Here is a 19,977-nt window from a genome sequence, read left to right on the forward strand (position 1 = left end):
ATCAGCAAACTCAGTGCCTGCCTGCTGAGGAGACAAGGGCAGAGAGGCAAGAGGTAAAGAGAGTGAGAAGAGTGAGGGACAATGGGTGTAACATTTCCAATAACAACCAAACATTTCTGTTCAGTATCCGAATTTTTGTTCAGTTTCCAGTGCAAAGTTTTAATGACATTTTTAGTTGTTATTTCAAATTTCACTATCCCGGGCATTCATTAACTGAGTTCCACTGTGTTTGATTTTTTTCCCCACGTCTTTTTCTTTCCTTTATATTTGTTCCCTTTTTTGTCAAAGAGTTTTGATTAATTTAAAGAAACTGAATAGTAATAATCTTATTGTTTTCATTTTTCTTGTTATTTTGGTTTTAGGCTGACTTATTCCCTTTTTTCTTCTTTCTTTCCCTTTTTTAGGTCCTCCCAATAAGGTGGAAAAAAATCTTTAGATTAAAAATCAGATTTTGATCACAATTTTGGCAGATTAGAAATACCAAAGAATTTTTAAAGATGAAGAAATTAATTGGTGTCGGTGATGCATTGTATTTTTGACTCATTTGTTTTAATTTTATTATTGATTTTATTTTTTTATTTATAATCCCCTGCTGTTGGGGGATTTGGGGGTTTCTCAGTCTTTTTTAAAATCGCTCTGCTTCACTCCTATTCAATATCTGCATTTGTTTTTATCTCCTTTTTTCTTCTTTTGGATTTGTTCCCTTTTTTTCAAACTGTTTGGATTAGGGTAATGAAGAGCCTGATGATCAAGAAATGTATTTTTAATTTTTTGGGGGGTTATTTTACATTAGCCCAATTGGTTCCTTTCTTCATTTTTTAATGGTCCTCCTGAAGAGGTGGGTTAAATATTGGAATTAAAAATCAGATTTTGATTTTAATTTGGTGGATCACATGTAAAATAGAATCTTGGTTATCCGACATAAATGGGTGGGCTGATAGTTGGATAACCGAAATGTCAAATAATCCAGATTCTACTGTACTGCTTCTGTCCTCGGTTCTCTCTCTCTCTCACTTGCCCATTTCATTCACTTCCTTTTTTCAGCTTTGAAGTTAAATTGTGTTTTGAACATGGGGGAGAGATGGAGGCAGGCGCCCGCCTTCCCCAATGACAGCAAGTAGCCCACAGTGGTGGGTTGGGTGAGTTTTCTCTCCCTGCCCCACCTGCTGCCCAGCTCCCAGTCCTGGCAGTGGCAGGCAGTTTCTGTGAGGAAGTGGCGGGGAGGAGGAGAAAGAGGAAAGGGAGGGCAAAGAGAGCCAGAAAGTCAGAAAGGAGCAGCAGCAGCAGCTCTGGTAGCGGTGAAACTGACCACTACAGCACAGCGGATGTGGCGCTGCTTTTAATCGTAGCAGCCAAAACAAATGAAGCCTTCGCCATTTATTGGTGGGGGCAGGAGTGTGCCAGCTCAGAGTGGACCGATAATCTCACCTGCCCCCTTGCCGCATGGCATGTGGCTGCCCAAAATGTTTCCCCACCAGACGGGGCTGGATGCCTCTCCAGCGTTCTTCAGGTCAGGCGCCGCACTCTTTCTGCTGAGCCTTTGGCTGCGGAGCCCGCAGCTGCTGCAGCTGAGCTGAGCAGCCATCCACACTGAGCCTCCCTCAACCCCACCTCCTTTTCAGTCTTGTGGCTGCAAGCAAACAAGGAAGCAAGCATGTGCCCTCTCCCACCTCCCCCTGCTCTCTGCAGCTGGCGCTTTGCATTCTTGGGGGTGAGGGATCCACAAGGCTGCAATAGAGGTAGGATTGAGGGAGCCTCAGCACAGATGACCACCAGCTGCCAGCCCCGGCTGCTGCAGCTGCGGGCTCTGCAATCAAAGGCTCAACAGAAAGAGCCTGAGCCGAGGAAGGTTGGGGAGGCATCCGGCTCCAGTTGGGGGGGAGCATTCAAGGGCAGCCGTGGGCCATGCGGTGAGAGGGCAGGTGAGCTGATCGGTCGACTCTGAGCCGGCTCGCAGTGACCACTGCCAATAAATAGCAAAAGCTCTGTTTTGGCTGCCCCGGTACAAAGCAGCACCGCCACTGCTGTGCTCTAGCGGTCAACACCACTGCCGCCAAAACTGCTACTGCTCCTTTCTGACTTTTCAACCCTCTTCCCCCTCCTTTTCCTCTTCCTCCTCCCCCCACCTCTTCATGGAACCTGCCTGCTGCTGCCAGGACCGGGAGGTGGGCAGCTGGGGAGGGGCTAGGTGGCAAAAGCCTGCGTGACCCACCTCCATGGGCTACCTGCTGTCATTGGGGAACACTTCTTCCCAGCTTGCTTCTCCATCGTGGCTGTCATGTTTGAGGGCGTGCCTGGGAGGGTGTAAATGCCTACAGCCATGCCTCCAAGCAGCCATGGTCATAGTTCCCTCTAAGCTGAGCAGTGAGCAGTCGCTCACTTAAAAATCATCATCAACTCAGAGTTTTCCAAACCTGCCCAGAAGCCGAGAGGGAAAGAGTGAGAGGGAAGGAGAGAGAGAGGAAGAGAGGAAGAGAGAGAAACAGATAGAAAAAAGAGAGGAAGGAAGAGAGAAAGAAAAAGAATGGGAGTAAGGAAGAGAGAAAGAAAATCAAAATCTAGTTTGAAACTAGCTCAACTATTTAAGGGGCATTTTGATATTGATAGAGTTGCCCTATTATGAGCTCACTGTTATAGACACACAGTATTTATTTATTTATTTATTTATTTATTATTTCTGTGCCGCCCAGTCCCGAAGGGACTGCCGCTCAGACACTATACTTTTCTGCCCACCCCCCAAAAAAATTAGAGGGAACACTGGCCATGGTGTCAGATAATCCAGAGTGTCGGATAACCAAAGGACAGATAACCAAGACTTTATTGTACATGAATATTTTTAAAGGTGAAAATATGACAACACATCATCCTACAACAGCTCCTCAGCGACTTCCAGTCTAGCAACACAAAGAAGATGGGATACTATGGCATAAGTATTTTCTTTTTTTTCTTGACTTCTTTTTATTATTATTGTTACTTGTAATTTTATACTGTTGTAAGACGCCCTGAGTCCTTCGGGACTGGGTGGAATGGAGGTCAAATTAAATTAATAAATAGATAAATAAATAAGAAAAGAAAGCTAATACTATGCAATTGGGACTGAAAAATATGCTAGAAGCTCAACATAAATATTTTAAAGAAAGAATAGGGAACGTAGATGAAACAATGAGAAAGAGAGAAGGCTAATTAAAAGATGTGAAGCAGATGATGGCAAAAGATGAATAATGAATAGAAAAAATGTGTGTGGTTGTTTTAAAAAGGGATATGATAAGGGGTTTGCATTGCCAGCATCACCGGGAAACAATACTTTTTTCAGGGTATTTGAAGAACCCTCAAAATCTAGCCATCAGGGGGTCTTTAGGTCAAAGGCGTTCTGAAGGGATGGTGAAGAAGTGGCATAGAGACTGGGGGATGAAGAGAAGTTGCAAATTTCCTGGCTAGTCGGAAGAAGCCTCAAAAACTGACCATTGGAAAAGTGGCCATTGCGAGGCGTTATGAAGCTGGGGCAGTCATAAGAAAGAAGCAAAGTAAAAGGCAGTATGGGTAATGTGGGTGAGATAATTGATTTCTGTTATTCTTTTCTTTCAGAACCTTCTGGGGAATAGTATCAAAAGGAACGACTTGAAGAGAGAATTGGGGAGTTGGCGTGTGGTAGCAAATCCACCTTCAGTATAATAACAGTGAAGACAGGAGCGGACTCTGGAAATAGAAAGCCCTGTTGATGGTTTTTAAAATTGAATTTGTTTATTTATGTGTTGTTTTTTATAGCTATACAGTGCTCCCTCGATTTTCGCGGGTTCGAACTTCGCGAAATGGCTATACAGTACCACGGTTTTTCAAAAATATTAATAAAAAATACTTTGCTGTTTTTTTCCCTATACCACGGTTTTTCCCGCCCAATAACGTCATACGTCATCGCCAAACTTTCATCCGCCTTTAATAAAAAAAATTTAAATAAACTTTAATAAATAAACATGGTAAGTAATGATCTAAATGGTTGCTAAGGGAATGAGAAATTGCAGTTTAGGGGTTTAAAGTGTTAAGGGAAGGCTTGTGATACTGTACATAGCCAAAAATAGTGTATTTACTTCCGGATCTCTACTTCGCGGAAATTTGACTTTTGCGGGCGGTCTCGGAACGCATTCTAGAATCTTATCATTTTCTCTTTTTCTTGTTATTTTGGTTTTATGCTGACTTGTTCCCTTTTTTCTTCTTTCTTTCCCATTTTTAGGTCCTCCCTCTAAGATGGAAAAATCTTTTGATTAAAAATAATATTTTGATTACAATTTTGGCAGATTAGAAATACCAAATATTTTTTAATGATGAAGAAATCAACTGGTGTCGGTGGTGCATTGTATTTTTGACTCATTTATTCTAATTTTAATTTTTTAATTTTATGTTTTTATTTATAAAGCTCTGTTGTTGAAGACTTTTGGGGTTTCTTAGACTTTTTTAAAATTCCTCTGCTTCACTCCTATTTGATATCTGCATGATTTTTTATCTCCTTCTGTTTCTTCTTTTGAATTTGTTCGCTTTCTATCAAACCATTTGGATTAGGGTAATGAAGAACCTGAAGATGAAGAAACGTATTTTTAATTTTTTTTCTTGTTATTTTGGCATTAGCCTGATTGGTTCCTTTCTTCTTCTTTTTTTTATTGGTCCTCCCGATGGGATGGATTAAATATTGGGTTTAAAAATCAGATTTGGATTTTAATTTTAGTTGATTATATATACATGAATATTTTTAAACTTGAAAAGATGACAACACATCAACCTTCAACAGCCACCTCAGCGACTTCTAGTCTAGCGACACAAAACATGGGATACTATGGCATAAGTATTTTCTTTTCTTCTTGACTTCTTTTTGTTGTTATTATTACTTGTAATTTTATGCTGTTGTAAGCTGGCCGGAGTCTTTTGGGTTTGGGCAGCATAAAAGTCAAATTAAATAAATAAACAGATAAATAAATAAGAAAAGAAAGCTAATACTACGCAGTTGTAATTGAAAAATATGATAGAGGCTTAACATAAAGATTTTAAGGAAAGAATAGGGAAAGTAGATGAAACAATGAAAAAAGGAGAAGGCTATTTAAATTATATGAAGCAGACAATGGGAAAAGATGAATAATGAATACAGAAAGTGAGGGGAAACGCAGGGGCTTTAGTACTAGTGGTTGTTTTAAAAAGGGATATGATAAGGGGTTTGTGTGGCCAGCATCACCAGGAAACAATACTTTTTTCAGGTCTTGGAAGAATCGTCCAAATCTTAGCTGTCAGTGGGTGTTTTCAGATCAAAGCTGTCCTGAAGGGACAGTGAAGATGTGGGGCAGAGACTGGGGGATGCAGGGGAATTGCAAATTTCCTAGCTAGTTGGAAGAAGCCTCACAAACTGACGGTTGGAAAAGTGGCCATTGCGAGCCGTTATGAAGCTGGGGCAGTCATAAGAAAGAAGCAAAGTAAAAGTCAGTGTGGGTCTTGTGGGTGAGATAATTGATTTCTGTTACAACATATTTTTTTCTCTCAGAACCCTCTGTGAAAAAATATCAAAAGGAACGACTTGAAGAGAGAAGGGGTGAGTTGGCGTGTGGCAGCAAACCCACCTCCAATATCATAACAGTGAAGACAACAGTGGATTCTGGAAATATAAAGCCCTGTTGATGGTTTTTAAAATTGATTCTGTTTATTTATGTGTTGTTGTTTTTTATCGCTCTATTTCATTCCCCTTAAATAATTGTATTTGTTTTCCCGCCACACTTCTTATTCCTTCCCTTATATTAGTTCTCTTTTTTGTCAAATACTTTGGATTAATTTAAGGAACCTGAATAACAAGAATCTTATTGTTTTCTTTTTTTCTTGTTATTTTTATTTTATGCTGATTTGGTCCCTTTTTTCTTCTTTTTTCCCCTTTTTAAGGTCTTCCCCATAAGGTGGAAAAAAAATCAAATTTTGATAACAATTTTGGGAGATTAGAAATACAAATAATTTTTAAAGATGAAGAAATTAATTGGTGTCGGTGGTGCATTGTATTTTTGACTCATTTATTTTAATTTTAATTTTTAATTTTATGTTTTTATTTATAGAGCCCTATTATTGGGAGTATTTTGGGTTTCTTAGACTTTTTAAAAATTCCTCTGTTTCACTCCTATTCGATGTCTTGCATTCGTTTTATCTCCTTCTGTTTCTTCTTTTCAATTTGTTCACTTTTTGTCAAACTGTTTGGTTTAGGGTAATGAAGAACCTGAAGATCAAGAAACATTTTTTAATTTTTTTTTCTTGTTATTTTGGCATTAGCCTGATAGGTTCCTTTCTTCTTCTTTTTATGGTTCTCCCGATGGGGTGGATTAAATATTGGTATTAAAAATCAGATTTGTCTTTTAATTTTGGTGGATTATATATACATGAATATTTTTAAAGGAGAAAACTTGAAAACACATCAACCTTCAAAAGCCTCCTCAGTGACTTCTAGTCTAGCAACACAAAGATGGGATACAATGGCATAAGTATTTTCTTTTTTTCCCCTTGGCTTCTTTTTATTGTTATTGTTACTTGTAATTTTATATTGTTGAAAGGCGCCCTGAGAATTATGGGATTGGGAGGCATAGAAGTCAAATTAAATAAATAAATAGATAAATAAATAAGAAAAGAAAGCTAATACTATGCAATTGGAATTGGAAAATATCACAGAGCCTTAACATAAAGATTTTAAATAAAGAAAAGAGAAAGGAGATGAAACAATGAGAAAAGGAGAAAGCTAATCTTTTAATTTTAAATGTGAATCAGATAATGGGAAAAGATGAATAATGATTACAAAAAGTGAGTAAAAAAGAAGGGCTAGAATACTAGTGGTTGTTTTAAAAAGGGATATGATAAGAGATTTGTATGACCAGCATCACCGGAACACAATACGTTTTTCAGGGTCTTTGAAGAATTGTCATAATCCCAGCCATCAGGTGGTCTCTTCAGATCAAAGCCGTCCTGAAGGGTAGAGACTGGGGGATGCAGGGAAATTCCAAATTTCCTGGCTAGTCGGAAGAAGACTCACAAAGTTGGAAAAGTGGCCATTGCGAGCTGTTATGAAGCTGGGGCAGTCATAAGAAAGAAGCAAAGTAAAAGGCAGTGTGGGTCATGTGGGTAAAAAAATTGATTTTTGTTACAATATATTCTTTCCTTTCAGAACCCTCTGTGGAAATGTATCAAAAGGAATGACTTGAAGAGAGAAGTGGGAAGTTGGTGTGTGGTAGCAAATTGCTCTGCTTCACTCCTATTCAATATCTGCATTCGTTTTTATCTCCATTTTTCTTCTTTTGGGTTTGTTCGCTTTTTGTCAAATCATTTGGATTAGGGTAATGAAGAACCTGAAGATCAAGAAACGTCCTCCTGAAGGGGTGGATTAAATGTTGGTATTAAAAATCAGATTTCGATTTTAATTTGGTGGATTATATATACATGAATATTTTTAAAGTTGAAAAGATGACAACACATCAACCTTCAACAGCCACCTCAGCGTCTTCTAGTCTAGCAATACAAAGAACATGGGATACTATGGCATAAGTATTTTCTCTTTTTTTTTCTTCACTTCTTTTTATGGTTATCCTTACTTTTAGTTTTATACTGTTGTAAAATGCCCCGAGTCCTTCAGGTTTGGGCAGCATAGAAGTCAAATTAAATAAATAAATGAATGAATGAATAAATAAATAAGAAAAGAAATCTAATACTCTGCAATTGGAATTGAAAAATATGATAGAGGCTTAACATAAAGATTTTAAAGAAAGAATAGGGAAAGTAGAGGAAACAATGATAAAAGGAGAAGGCTAATTAAAAGATATAAAGCAGATGATGGGAAAAGATGAATTATGAATACAAAAGGTGTGAGGGGGAAGTAGGAGCTATAGTACCAGTGGTTGTTTTAAAAGGGGATATGATAAGGGGTTTGTGTGGCCAGCGTCAGTGGGAAACAATACTTTTTTCAGGGACTTTGAACAATCGTCAAAATCCAGCCGTCAGGGGGTCTTTTCAGATCAAAGCCATCTTGAAATGATAGTGAAGAAGTGGCACAGAGACTGGGGGATGCTGGGAAATTCCAAATTTCCTGGCTAGTCGGAAGAAGACTCACAAACTGATAGTTGGAAAAGTGGCCGTTGTGAGCCGTTATGAAGCTGGGGCAGTCATAAGAAAGAAGCAAAGTAAAAGGCAGTATGGGTCGTGTGGGTGAGAAAATTTATTTTTGTTACAATATATTCCTTTTTTTCCAGAACCCTCTGGGGAAAAGTACTAAAAGGAATGGCTTGAAGAGAGAGTGGGGAGTTGGCGTGTGGCAGCAAACCCACCTCCAATATAACAACAGTGAAGACAGCAGTGGAGTCTGGAAACATAAAGCCCTGTTGATGGTTTTTAAAATTCATTTTGTGTATTTATGTCTTTTTTAAAATTGCTCTACTCCGTTCCCCTTAAATAATTGTATTTTCCCCCCACTACTTTTTCCTTCCATTACAATTTGTTCGTTTTTTTGTCAAATAGTTTGGGTTAATTTAAAGAAACTGAATCATATTGTTTTCTCTTTTTCTTGTTATTTTGGTTTTATACTAACTTGTTCCCCTTTTTCTTCTTTCTTTCCCATTTTTAGATCCTCCCAATAAGGTGGAAAAACGTTTAGATTAAAAATCAGATTTTGATTACAATTTTGGCAGTTTAGAAAGGCAAAGAATTTTTAAAGATGAAGAAATTAATTGGTATTGGTTGTTTATTTTAATTTATTTTTAATTTATAAACTCCTGTTGTTGGGGTTTTTTGGGGTTTCTTAGTCTTTTTTAAAATTGCTCTGCTTCATTCCTATTCAATATCTGCATTCGTTTTTATATCCATTTTTCTTCTTTGGATTTGTTCGCTTTTTGTCAAACCGTTTGGATTAGGGTAATGAAGAACCTGAAGATCAAGAAACGTATTATTAATTTTTTTTCTTCTTATTTTACATTGGCCTGATTGGTTCCTTTCTTCTTCTTTTTATGGTCCTCCCGATGGGGTGGATTAAATGTTGGAATTAAAAATCAGATTTGGATTTTAGTTTTGGTGGACTACATATACATGAATATTTTTAAAGTTGAAAAGATGACAACACATCAACCTTCAACAGCCTCCTCAGCGTCTTCTAGTCTAGCAATACAAAGAACATGGGATACTATGGCATAAGTATTTTCTTTTTTTTTCTTCACTTCTTTTTATGGTTATCCTTACTTTTAGTTTTATACCGTTGTAAAATGCTCTGAGTCCTTCGGGATTGGGTGGCATAGAAGTCAAATTAAATAAATAAATAAATGAATAAATAAGAAAAGAAATCTAATACTCTGCAATTGGAAATGAATATGATAGAGGCTTAACATTAAGATTTTAAAGAAAGAATAGGGAAAGTAGAGGAAACAATGATAAAAGGAGAAGGCTAATTAAAAGATATGAAGTAGATGATGGGAAAGATGAATTATGAATACAAAAAGTGTGAGGGGGATGTAGAAGTTATAGTACCAGGGTTTTTTTTAAAAAGGTGATATGATAAGGGCTTTGTGTGGCCAGCATCACTGGGGAAACAATACTTTTTTCAGGGACTTTGAACAATCCTCAAAATCCCAGCCACCAGGGGGTGCCTTCAGATCAAAGCCATCCTGAAGGGATGGTGAAGAAGTGGCACAGAGACTGGGGGATGCAGGGAAATTGCAAATTTCCTGTCTAGTCGGAAGAAGCCTCACAAGCCTGAGGCCTGATGGTTGGAAAAGTGGCCATTGTGAGCCATCATGAAGCTGGGGCAGTCATAAGAAAGAAGCAAAGTAAAAGGCAATGTGGGTTGTGTGGGTGAAAAAAATGATTTTTGTTACAATATATTCTTTTCTTTCAGAACCCTCTGGGGGAAAGTACTGAAAGGAATGGCTTGAAGAAAGAAGTGGGGAGTTGGCGTGTGGTAGCAAACCCACCTCCAATATAATAACAGCGAAGACAGCGGGGGACTCTGGAAATAGAAAGCCCTGTTGATGGTTTTTAAAACTGATTTTTTTTATTTATATCTTTTTTTAATTGCTCTACTTCAATCCCCTTAAATAATTGTATTTGTTTTTAGTCCTCCCTCCCCCACTTATTATTCCTTCATTTAAAATTTGTTCCTTTTTTTGTCAAATAGTTTGGATTAATTTAAAGAAACTGAATAGTAAGAATTTTATTGTTTTCTCTTTTTCTTGTTATTTTGATTTTATGCTGACTTGTTCCCTTTTTTCTCCTTTTTTCCCATTTTAGGTTCTCCCAATAAGGTGGAAAAAATCTTTAGATTAAAATTTTTCATTACAATTTTGGCAGATTAGAAATACCTACAATTTTTAAAGATGAAGAAATCAATTGGTGTCAGTGATGCATTTTATTTTTGACTCATTTATTTTAATTTTAATTGTTTATCTTATGTTTTTATTTATAAAGCGCAGTTTGTTGGGGGTTTTGGGTTTCTTAATCTATTTTAAAATTCCTTTTCTTCACTCCTAATCAGTATCTGCATTAGTTTTTATCTCCTTTTTTCTTCTTTTGGATTTGTTCACTTTTGGTCAAGCCGTTTGGATTAGGGTAATGAAAAACCTGAAGATCAAGAAACATATTTTTAATTTTTTTTCTTGTTATTTTGGCATTAGTCTTATTGGTTCCTTTTTTCTTCATTTTTTTTATGGTTCTCCCGATGGGGTGGATTAAATATTGAAATCAAAATCAGATTTGGATTTTAATTTTGATGGATTACATATACATGAATATTTTTATAGGTGAAAAGATGACAACACATGAAATTTCAAGAGCCTCCTCAGCGACTTCTAGTCTAGCACCACAAAGAACATGGGATACTATGGCTTAAGTATTTTCTTTTTTTCCCTTGACTTCTTTTTATTGTTATTGTTACTTGTAATTTTACATTGTGTTCAGCTGTCCTGACTCCTTCAGGATTGGGCGGCATAGAAGTCAAATTAAATAAATAAATAGATAAATAAATAAGAAAAGAAATCTAATGCTATGAAATTGGAATTGAAAAATATGACAAAGTCTTAACATAAATATATGAAAAGGAAAAGGAGAAGAGAAAAAGAAAAGGAGAAGGCTAATTAAAATATGTGAAACAGATTATGGAAAAAGATGAATAATGAATATAAAAGGGGGGGAAGCAGGGGCAAAAGTTTAAAAGGGAGGGATATGTGTGGCCAGCATCACAAGGAAACAATACTTTTTTCAGGGTGTTTTCGGATCAAAGCCATCCTAAAGGGACGGTGAAGATGTGGGGCAGAGACTGGGGGATGCAGGGGAATTGCAAATTTCCTAGCTAGTCGGAAGAAACCTCACAAACTGATGGTTGGAAAAGTGGCCGTTGTGAGCCATTATAAAACTGGGGCAGTCATAAGAAAGAAGCAAAGTAAAAGGCAGTGTGGGTCGTGTGGGTGAGAAAATGGATTTTTGTTACAATATATTCTTTTCTTTTAGTACCTTTTGGGGAAAAGTATCAAAAGGAAGGACTTGAAGAGAGAAGTGGGCAGTTGACGTGTGGTAGCAACACTACCTCCAATAACAGCGAAGACAGGAGCGGAATCTGGAAATAGAAAGCCCTGCTTATGGTTTTTAAAATTGATTCTGTTTATTTATGTGTTTTTGTTTTTATTGCTCTACTTCATTCCCCTTAAATAATTATATTTGTTACCGTCCCCTTCTTTTCCCTTCTTTTACATTTGTTGCCTTTTTGTCATGTAGTTTGGATTAATTTAAAGAACCTGAATAGCAAAAATCTTATTGTTTTCTGTTTTATCTTGTTATTTTGTTTTTATGCTGATTTGGTCACTTTTTTCTTCTTTCTTTCCCTTTTTTTAGGTCCTCCCAATAAGGTGCAAAAAATCTTTGGATGAAAATGAGATTCTGATTACCATTTTGGCAGATTAGAAATACTAAAGAATTTTGGAAGATGAAGAAGTTAATTGGTGTCGGTGGTGCATTGTATTTTTGATTCGTTTATTTCAATTTTCAATTTAATTTTTTTAATATATATTTAGCCCTGTTTTTTGGGTTTCTTAGGGTTTCTTAAAATGCTCTGCTTCACTTCTATTCAATATCTGCATTCATTTTTATCCCCTTCTTCTTTCTTCTTTTGGATTTCTTTGCTTTTTGTCAAACCATTTGGATTAGGGTAATGAAGAACCTGAAGATCAAGAAACTTATTTTTAATTTTTTCTTGTTATTTTGGCATTAGTTTGATTGGTTCCTTTCATCTTCTTTTTCTATAGTCCTCCCGATCAGGGGGATTAAATTTTGGGATTAAAAATCAGATTTGGATTTTAGTTTTGGTGGACTACATATACATGAATATTTTTAAAGGTGAAAAGATGACAACACATGAAACTTCAAGAGCCTCCTCAGCAACATCTAGTCTATCAACACAGAGAACATGGGATACCATGGCATAAGTATTTTCTATTTTTTCCTGACTTCTTATTGTTATTGTTACTTGTAATTTTATACTGTTGTAAGCTTCCCTGAATACTTCCCTGAGCATTGGGTGGCATAGAAGTCAAATTAAAAAAATAAATATATAAATAAATAATAAAAGAAAGCTAACATTATGCAATTGGAATGGAAAAATATGATAGCGGCTTAATATAATGATTTTAAAGAAAGAATAGGGAAAGTGGATGAAACAATGAGAAAAGGAAAGTTTAATTAAAAGACGTAAAGCAGATGATCGGAAATTATGAATAATGCATACAAAAAGTGGGGGGGTGGGGGTTAGCAGGGTCTATACTACCAGTGGTTGTTTTAAAAAGGGATATGATAAGGGGGTGGGGGGTGTCCAGCATCACCGGTAAACAATACTTTTTTCAGGATCTTTGAACAATTGTCAAAATCCCAGCCACCAGGGCCTCTATTCAGATCAAAGCTGTCTTGAAGGGGCAGTGAAAAAGTAGGGCAGAGACTGGGGGATGCGGGGGAATTGCAAATTTCCTGGCTAGTCGGAAGATGCCACTCAAACTGAGGGTTGGAAAAGTGGCCACTGCGGGCCGTTATTAAGCTAGGGCAGTCATAATAAGGAAGCAAAGTAAAAGACAGTGTGGATCATTTGGGTGAGATAATTGATTTTTGTTACAATATATTATTTTCTTTCAGAACCCTCTAGGGAAAAGTACTGAAAGGAATGCCTTGAAGAAAGAAGTGGGGAGTTGGCGTCTGGTTGCAAACCCATCTCCAATATAATAACAGCAAAGACAGGAGCGGACTGTGGAAATAGAAAGCCCTGTTGATGGTTTTTAAAATTGAATTTGTTTATTTATGTTTTGTTTTTTTATAGCTATACTACGTTCCCCTTAAATTATTGTATTTGTCCGTCCCGTCCCCCCCAGTTCTTTTTCCTTACTTTACAATTTGTTCATTTTTTTGTCAAATAGTTTGGAGTAATTTAAAGAAACTGAATAGCTAGAATCTTATCCTTTTCTCTTTTTCTTGTTATTTTGATTTTATGCTTATTTAGTCACTTTTTTCTTCTTTCTTTCCTTTTTTAGATCCTCCCAACAAGGTGGAAAAATCTTTGGATGAAAATCAGATTTTGATCACAATTTTGGTGGATTAAAAATACCAAAGAATTTTTGAAGATGAAGAAGTTAATTGATGTCGGTGGTGCATTGTATTTTTGACTTTTTTTACTTTCTTTATATTTATATAAATCCCTGTTGTTGGGGCTTCTTAGGGTTTCTTAGTCCTTTCTTAAATTGCTCAGCTTCACTCCTATTAAATATCTGCATTCATTTTTATCCCCTTCTTTTTTCTTCTTTTGGATTTTTTCGCTTTTTGTCAAACCGTTTGGATTAGGGTAATGAAGAACCTGAAGATCAAGAAACTTAATGTTAAGGTTTTTTTTTGTTATTTTGGCAATAGCCTGTTTGGTTACTTTCTTCTTCTTTATTTTGATTTTAATTTTGGTAGATTACATAAACATGAATATTTTTAAAGGTGAAAAGATGACAACACATCAACTTTCAACAGCCTCCTTTGCGACTTCTAGCCTGGCAACAAAAAGATCACGGGATACTATGGAATAAGTATTTTCTTTTTTTTCCTTGACTTCTTCTTATTGTTAATATTACTTGCAATTTTATACTGTTGTAAACCATACATAAATAAATAATAAAAGAAAGCTAACATTATGCAATTGGAATTGAAATTATGATAGAGGCTTACCATAATGATTTTAAAGAAAGAATAGGGAAAGTGGATGAAACAATGAGAAAAGGAAAAGGCTAATTAAAAGATGTGAAGCAGATGATCCAAAAGGATGAATAATGCATAGAAATAGTCGGTGGGGGGAGGCAGGGGCTATAGTACCAATGGTTGTTTTAAAAAGGGGAATGACAAGGGGTTTGTGTGGCCAGCATCAACGGGACACAATACTTTTTTCAGGGTCTTTGAAGAATCGTCAAAATCCCAGCCATCAGGCGGTCTCTTCAGATCAAAGCCATCTTGAAGCAATGGTGAAGAACTGGAGCAGAGACTGGAGGACGCAAGGGAATTGCAAATTTCCTGGCTAGTCGGAAGAAGCCTCACAAACTGACGGATGGAAAAATGGCCGTTGTGAGCCGTTATGAAGCTGGGGCAGTCATAAGAAAGAAGCAAAGTAAAAGGCCGTGTGGGTTGTGTGGGTGAGAAAATGTATTTTTGTTACAATATATTCTTTTCCTTCAGAACCCTCTGGGGAAAAGTACTAAAAGAAGAGAGGAATGGGGAGTTGGCATGTGGTACCAAACCCACCTCTAATATAACAGCGAAGACAGCATTGGACTCTGGAAATATAAAGCCCTCTTGATGGTTTTTAAAATTCGTTCTGTTCATTTTGTTTTGTTTTTTATTGCTCTAAAAACATAGAAAATAGATGATTGATGGCAGAAAAAGACCTCATGGTCCATCTAGTCTGCCCTTATACTATTTCCTGTATTTTATCTTAGGATGAATATATGCTTATTCCATTCATGTTTAAATTCAGTTAATGTGGTTTTACCAACCACATCTGCCAGAACTTTTTTCAAAGTATCTACTACTCTTTCAGTAAAATAATATTTTTTCACCTTGCTTCTGGTCTTTCCCCAACTAAGCATTTATTTTGCCTTGTTTGGGGATTTTTCCTTTTTCTATTCTACTGATATAAATTGTTTAGATGTAGTATTAAAAGTTAATTGGTGTTGATGGTAGATTTTGGGGGGGGGCGTGTTTTAATTATTTAACTATTTGTTTAGGATATATAAAGCGTTAATGTTTTTATTAATTTTTTTGTTTAATTTTGTGTCTTTTTTTAATCGCTCTCCTTCATTCCTCTTCAATTCTTGTATTTTTTTTTCATTTCTATTTTTCCTTCCTTTTCATTTGTTTACCTTTTTGTCAAACAGTTTGGATTAAGGTAAAGGAGGTGAATAGCAACAATCATATAGGTTTTTTTCTTGTTATTTTACTTTATGCTGACTTGTTCTCTGTTTTCTTCTTTCTTTCTCTTTCTTTAGGTCTTCCCAAGAAAATGGAATAAATCTTTGGATTATAAATCAGATTTTGATTACAATTTTTTGAATTAGAAATGCCAGAGAATTTTTAAAGATGAAGAAGTTAATTGGTGTCAGTGGTGGATTGTTTTTTTGGTGCTTATTAATTTATTTATCCACCCCCATATATAAAGCTCTGTTGGGGGCTGGGGGCTTCTTTGTGTTCTTTTTAATTGCTCTGCTTCATCCCTATTCAATATGTGTATTTGCTTTTTTTCTCCTTAATTTTTCTTTTTTTGGATTTGTTCACTTTTTGTCAAACCATTTGGATTAGGGTAAAGAAGAACCCGAAGAGCAAGAAACTTATTGTTACTTATTTTTCTTGTTATTTTTTGCATTGGTTTGATTGGTTCCTTGTTTCTTCTTAATTTTTTATGGTCCTCCTGATGGAGTGGATGAAATATTTGGATTAAAAAATCAGATTTGGATTATAATTTTGGTTGATTACATTTACATGAATATTTTTAAAGGTGAAAGAATGACAACACATCAACTTTCAACAGCCTCCTCAGCGATTTCAAGTCTAGAAACCCAAAGAACATGGGATACTATGGCATAAGTATTTTGTTTTTTCATCTTGACTTCTTTTTATTGTTATTGTTACTTGTAATTTTATACTGAGTCCTTCGGGATTGGGCGGCATGGAAGTCAAATTAAATAAATAAATAAATAGATAGATAAATTTAAAAAAAGAAAAGAAAGCTAATACTATGCAATTGGAATTGAAAAATATGATAGAGGCTTAACATAAATATTTTAAAGAAAGATAAGGGAAAGTGGATGAAGAAATGAGAAAAGGAGAAGGATAATTAAAAGACCATTTATCTTTATTAAAAGATAAATGGGTATGTGGCCAACACTACTGGGAAACAATACTTTTCTCAGGGTCTTTGGAGAATCGTAGACATCCCAGCCATCAGGGAGTCTTTTCAGACCGAAGCTGTCCTGAAGGGATGGCGAAAAAGAGGGACAGAGTCTAGGGGATACAGGGAAGGTGCAAATTTCCTGGCTAGTCAGAAAAACCTCACAAACGGCCACTCTGAGCCATTATAAAGCTGAGGCAGTCATAAGAAAGAAACAAAGTAAAAGGCAGTGTGGATCATTGGGTGAGCAAAATGATTTTTGTTACAATATATTATTTCCTTTCAGAACCCTCTATGGAAAAATACTAAAAGGAACAGTTTGAAGAGAGGAGTGAGGAAGGAAGAAAAAAATATTGAAATGAGCTGGAATTGATTTTTAAAAACCGGAACGCCTAATTGCGTATTTTCAAGGTAATATTAATAACAACTAAAATAAATTAGAGTTGAAAGTGACTGAATAAACTATTTTTAAACTATTTTTAAAAATAGTTAAAAAAATTTGAATGAATTATGGTGCCAACTAGAGGAACTAAAAGTAAAGACAATTAACTGAATAATAAGAAGGAAAATAACTTTGACAATGTCTGCTGAATAGATAAAGAACTGTTTTGTTTAATGAAAAGTAGAACATTAGCAGGTTTGATTTGAATACTAGCTGGAGCAGTGTATCCTTTGGAATCTGTAAAGAAGATAAATCAAAAAGGAAAGCTTTTATTTTGCCTTGTTTTGGGAATGTTCCGTTTCTATTCTACTGATATACATTTTTTTAGATGTGGTATTAAAAGATAATTGGTGTCAATGGTAGATTTTTGGGGGGCACTATTTGTTTGTTTGTTTGTTTGTTTATGATACACAAATCCCTGTTAATGTTTTTTTCCTGTTTTTCTCTTCAATCGTATTTTTTTTTCTTATTCTATTTTTCCTTTATCATTTGTTCAAATTTTTGTCAAATACTTTGGACTAAGGTAAAGAACCTGAACAGCAAGAATCTTATTATTTTCTTATTTTCTTGTTATTTTGGTTTTTTGCCGATTTGTTCCATTTTTTCTACTTTCTTTCTCTTTTTTAGGGCCTCCCAACAAGATGGAATAAATCTCTGGATTATAAATCAATTTGGATTATTATTTTGGTGATTACAAATACCAGAAGATTTTTAAAGATGAAGAAGAGTACAACACATCAACCTTCAGCAGCGTCCTCAGTGACTTCTAGTCCAGCAATACAGAGAGCATTGGATACTAATGCACATGAAGAGAAAACTGACACTATGCAATTGGATTTGAATAATATGATACAGCCTTTACATGAACACTAAACAAAGAATAGGGAAAGTGGATAAGAGAATGAAAAAAGTAGAGCTTTTATTTTGCCTTGTTGTTGGGATTTTTCCCTTTACTAATCTACTGGTATGCATTTTTTAATTTGGTAATAAGAGTTAATTGATGTTAGTGGTGGAGTGTATTTTTGGCTCTGTTGTATTATTTATTTATTTTGGATATATAAATCCCTGTTGAAGATTTTAAAAAATTGTTTTTGTTTACTTTTGTGTTTCTTTTATCACTTTGCTTTATTCTACTTCAATTCTTTTATTTCTAGTTGTTCTGCTTCTTTTTTCCTTCTTTTGCATTTGTTTATTTTTTCTCAAATAGTTTGGATTAAGGTAAAGAAGAAGCTGAAGAGCAAGAAACTTATTGTTTAGTTTTTTTCTTATTATTTTTGTTTTGGCCCGACTGGTTCCTTTTTCCTTCTTTCTTCTTTCTTCTTTTTTTAATGGTCCTATCAATGGGGTGGATTAAATATTTGGATTATAAAGAAGGGTGGGCTACTGCCCATATGGGGGGGAATGCAGTGGGGTAGCGAAAATAGAGCTCCATCCCAGAACACCCAATTTGCACTGAAAGATGTTGAAAGAAAATGCAGGGCATTCTGCATAAGCCACACCCATGGTGTGGTAGTAAAATTTTTGGTAGCCCTTCACTGATTGAACGTGTTTCAGGCATTTTTATTCTTGAAACTGAAAAAGCCTGGGCCACACAAGCTGTTATAAGGAAGTGATTTAATGCTACCGCTTGTTATGCGAGGAAGCCAAAGAGATCTGCTAGTCTGGCATGCAGCCAGCACACACCATGCTAAAGACATGAAGAAAGTACATTGAAAATAGAATGGAGAGAAATCAGTGTGGAAATTTTGTAAAGCCTAAACTGTAGGGGGTTGTGACTTGGGTGAAGAATTCATGGGAGAAAACCACTGACAGCTGCATTACAAATGCACTACGAGCAGGCTACCTTGACAAGAAGATTCAAGGACAATGCAATTGCTAGACATGAGGGATATAGGTCAATGACTCTGAAAGAAATGGAGTCACAACAAATTCAACAGGAAATTAAGGGTTTTAGATTGTTATGATGATGTCCTAGAAGATGATGACATAACTGTCATTGAATAAATTTTACTTTCTGTTCAAACTGTAAATATTGGTAAATGTATCATACCATTAATTGTTGTACATGGAAATAATGGTGAAACCACCCAAAAATATTGGTATAAAATCAAAACTATGCTAGAACAAATTACTTCCCAGATCATCCATGCAAAACCTGAACTATTTATATTAGGAATCATAAGACAAAACTTTAGTAAAGAAAACAGATATATTATAACTCACATTATTACAGCCGCAAGGATTCTATATGCACAATTCTGGAAGCAGGAAAAAAACCCAACCGTTTTATCCCTTTTGATTAAAATAATGGAATGTGCAGAAATGTCTAAGCTAACAATGGAATTGCAAAACAAGGATGAGACAGATTTCTATAAAGCATGGGACAAATGGTACCATTGGTTAAAAAAAAGAAATTACTTAAAAATTATTCATCAAGAAAAATATCCAACAAAAACAACTTGTAAAACTAGCAATCTACGTCACAAATCATAATATCAAACTGAAACGACAAATTGTAAACATCGATTGACACGAACTTTATATTACAAAGAAACTGAATGAACAAACCCTTAAACCACTGATACGTGTTGGCACTAACAATTACATCAAAAACATATAGATAAAAACTTTAGGGAAATCTACACAAAGGCCGCAAAGCATGAAAGCCCCAGCTCTAACGCTGGCCCTATGCACTCTTCTTACCACTCCTCTTTTGGTCCAATTTCTTATCCCCCTTCCCTTTATATCTCTTTCCCTTCTTCCCCAACCCCCTCCCTTTTCTTTTTTCTCCTTCCCCACCTACGTGTACTATGTAAGAAAATTATAAATGTTAGAATGTACATTATATATATTCCCTTTGCCTTTCTGTACCCTGTTTTTAATGTATATATTCAATAAAAACATTTTTTTTAAAAAAATAAATAATGGTACGGTAGTGTTCTGCCTGGCTATTACAATTACCCACCCACGAGCCCAGAATTAAGTCAAGCACCCACAACAGAAGGGCAATGAACCAAGAAAGTCTCCTTTACGTACAAAGGCTAAGTGCCTGCTTGAATGCAAGATCAATTACTGTTTTATGAGTCCAAAAGGTTAGTTACTC

At 35.7% G+C, this 19,977-nt stretch overlaps 1 protein-coding gene and 1 long non-coding RNA gene across 6 annotated transcripts in view; one reads left to right on the forward strand and one right to left on the reverse strand.

Annotated features, from left to right (window-relative positions):
• The window catches only part of IFI35 (interferon induced protein 35), a 102,487-nt gene that overhangs the window by 65,538 nt on the left and 16,972 nt on the right, over positions 1 to 19,977 (reverse strand). The gene's annotated exons all lie outside the window — the stretch shown is intronic.
• Positions 673 to 19,796, forward strand: LOC139153275 (uncharacterized). 2 transcript variants are annotated; one of them, XR_011556783.1, is made up of 9 exons: positions 673 to 8,384; positions 8,621 to 11,618; positions 11,869 to 12,458; positions 13,156 to 13,291; positions 13,548 to 14,084; positions 14,443 to 14,681; positions 15,534 to 16,128; positions 16,719 to 16,843; positions 17,502 to 19,796. It is a non-coding gene; the product is annotated as an uncharacterized lncRNA (long non-coding RNA). The 2 variants fall into 2 exon arrangements; XR_011556784.1 differs by lacking the exon at positions 673 to 8,384 and having other exon boundaries at positions 10,447 to 10,870; positions 11,488 to 11,618; positions 13,548 to 14,681.

This window comes from Erythrolamprus reginae, chromosome Z (genome assembly GCF_031021105.1).
Source record: "Erythrolamprus reginae isolate rEryReg1 chromosome Z, rEryReg1.hap1, whole genome shotgun sequence".
NCBI lineage: Eukaryota > Metazoa > Chordata > Lepidosauria > Squamata > Dipsadidae > Erythrolamprus > Erythrolamprus reginae.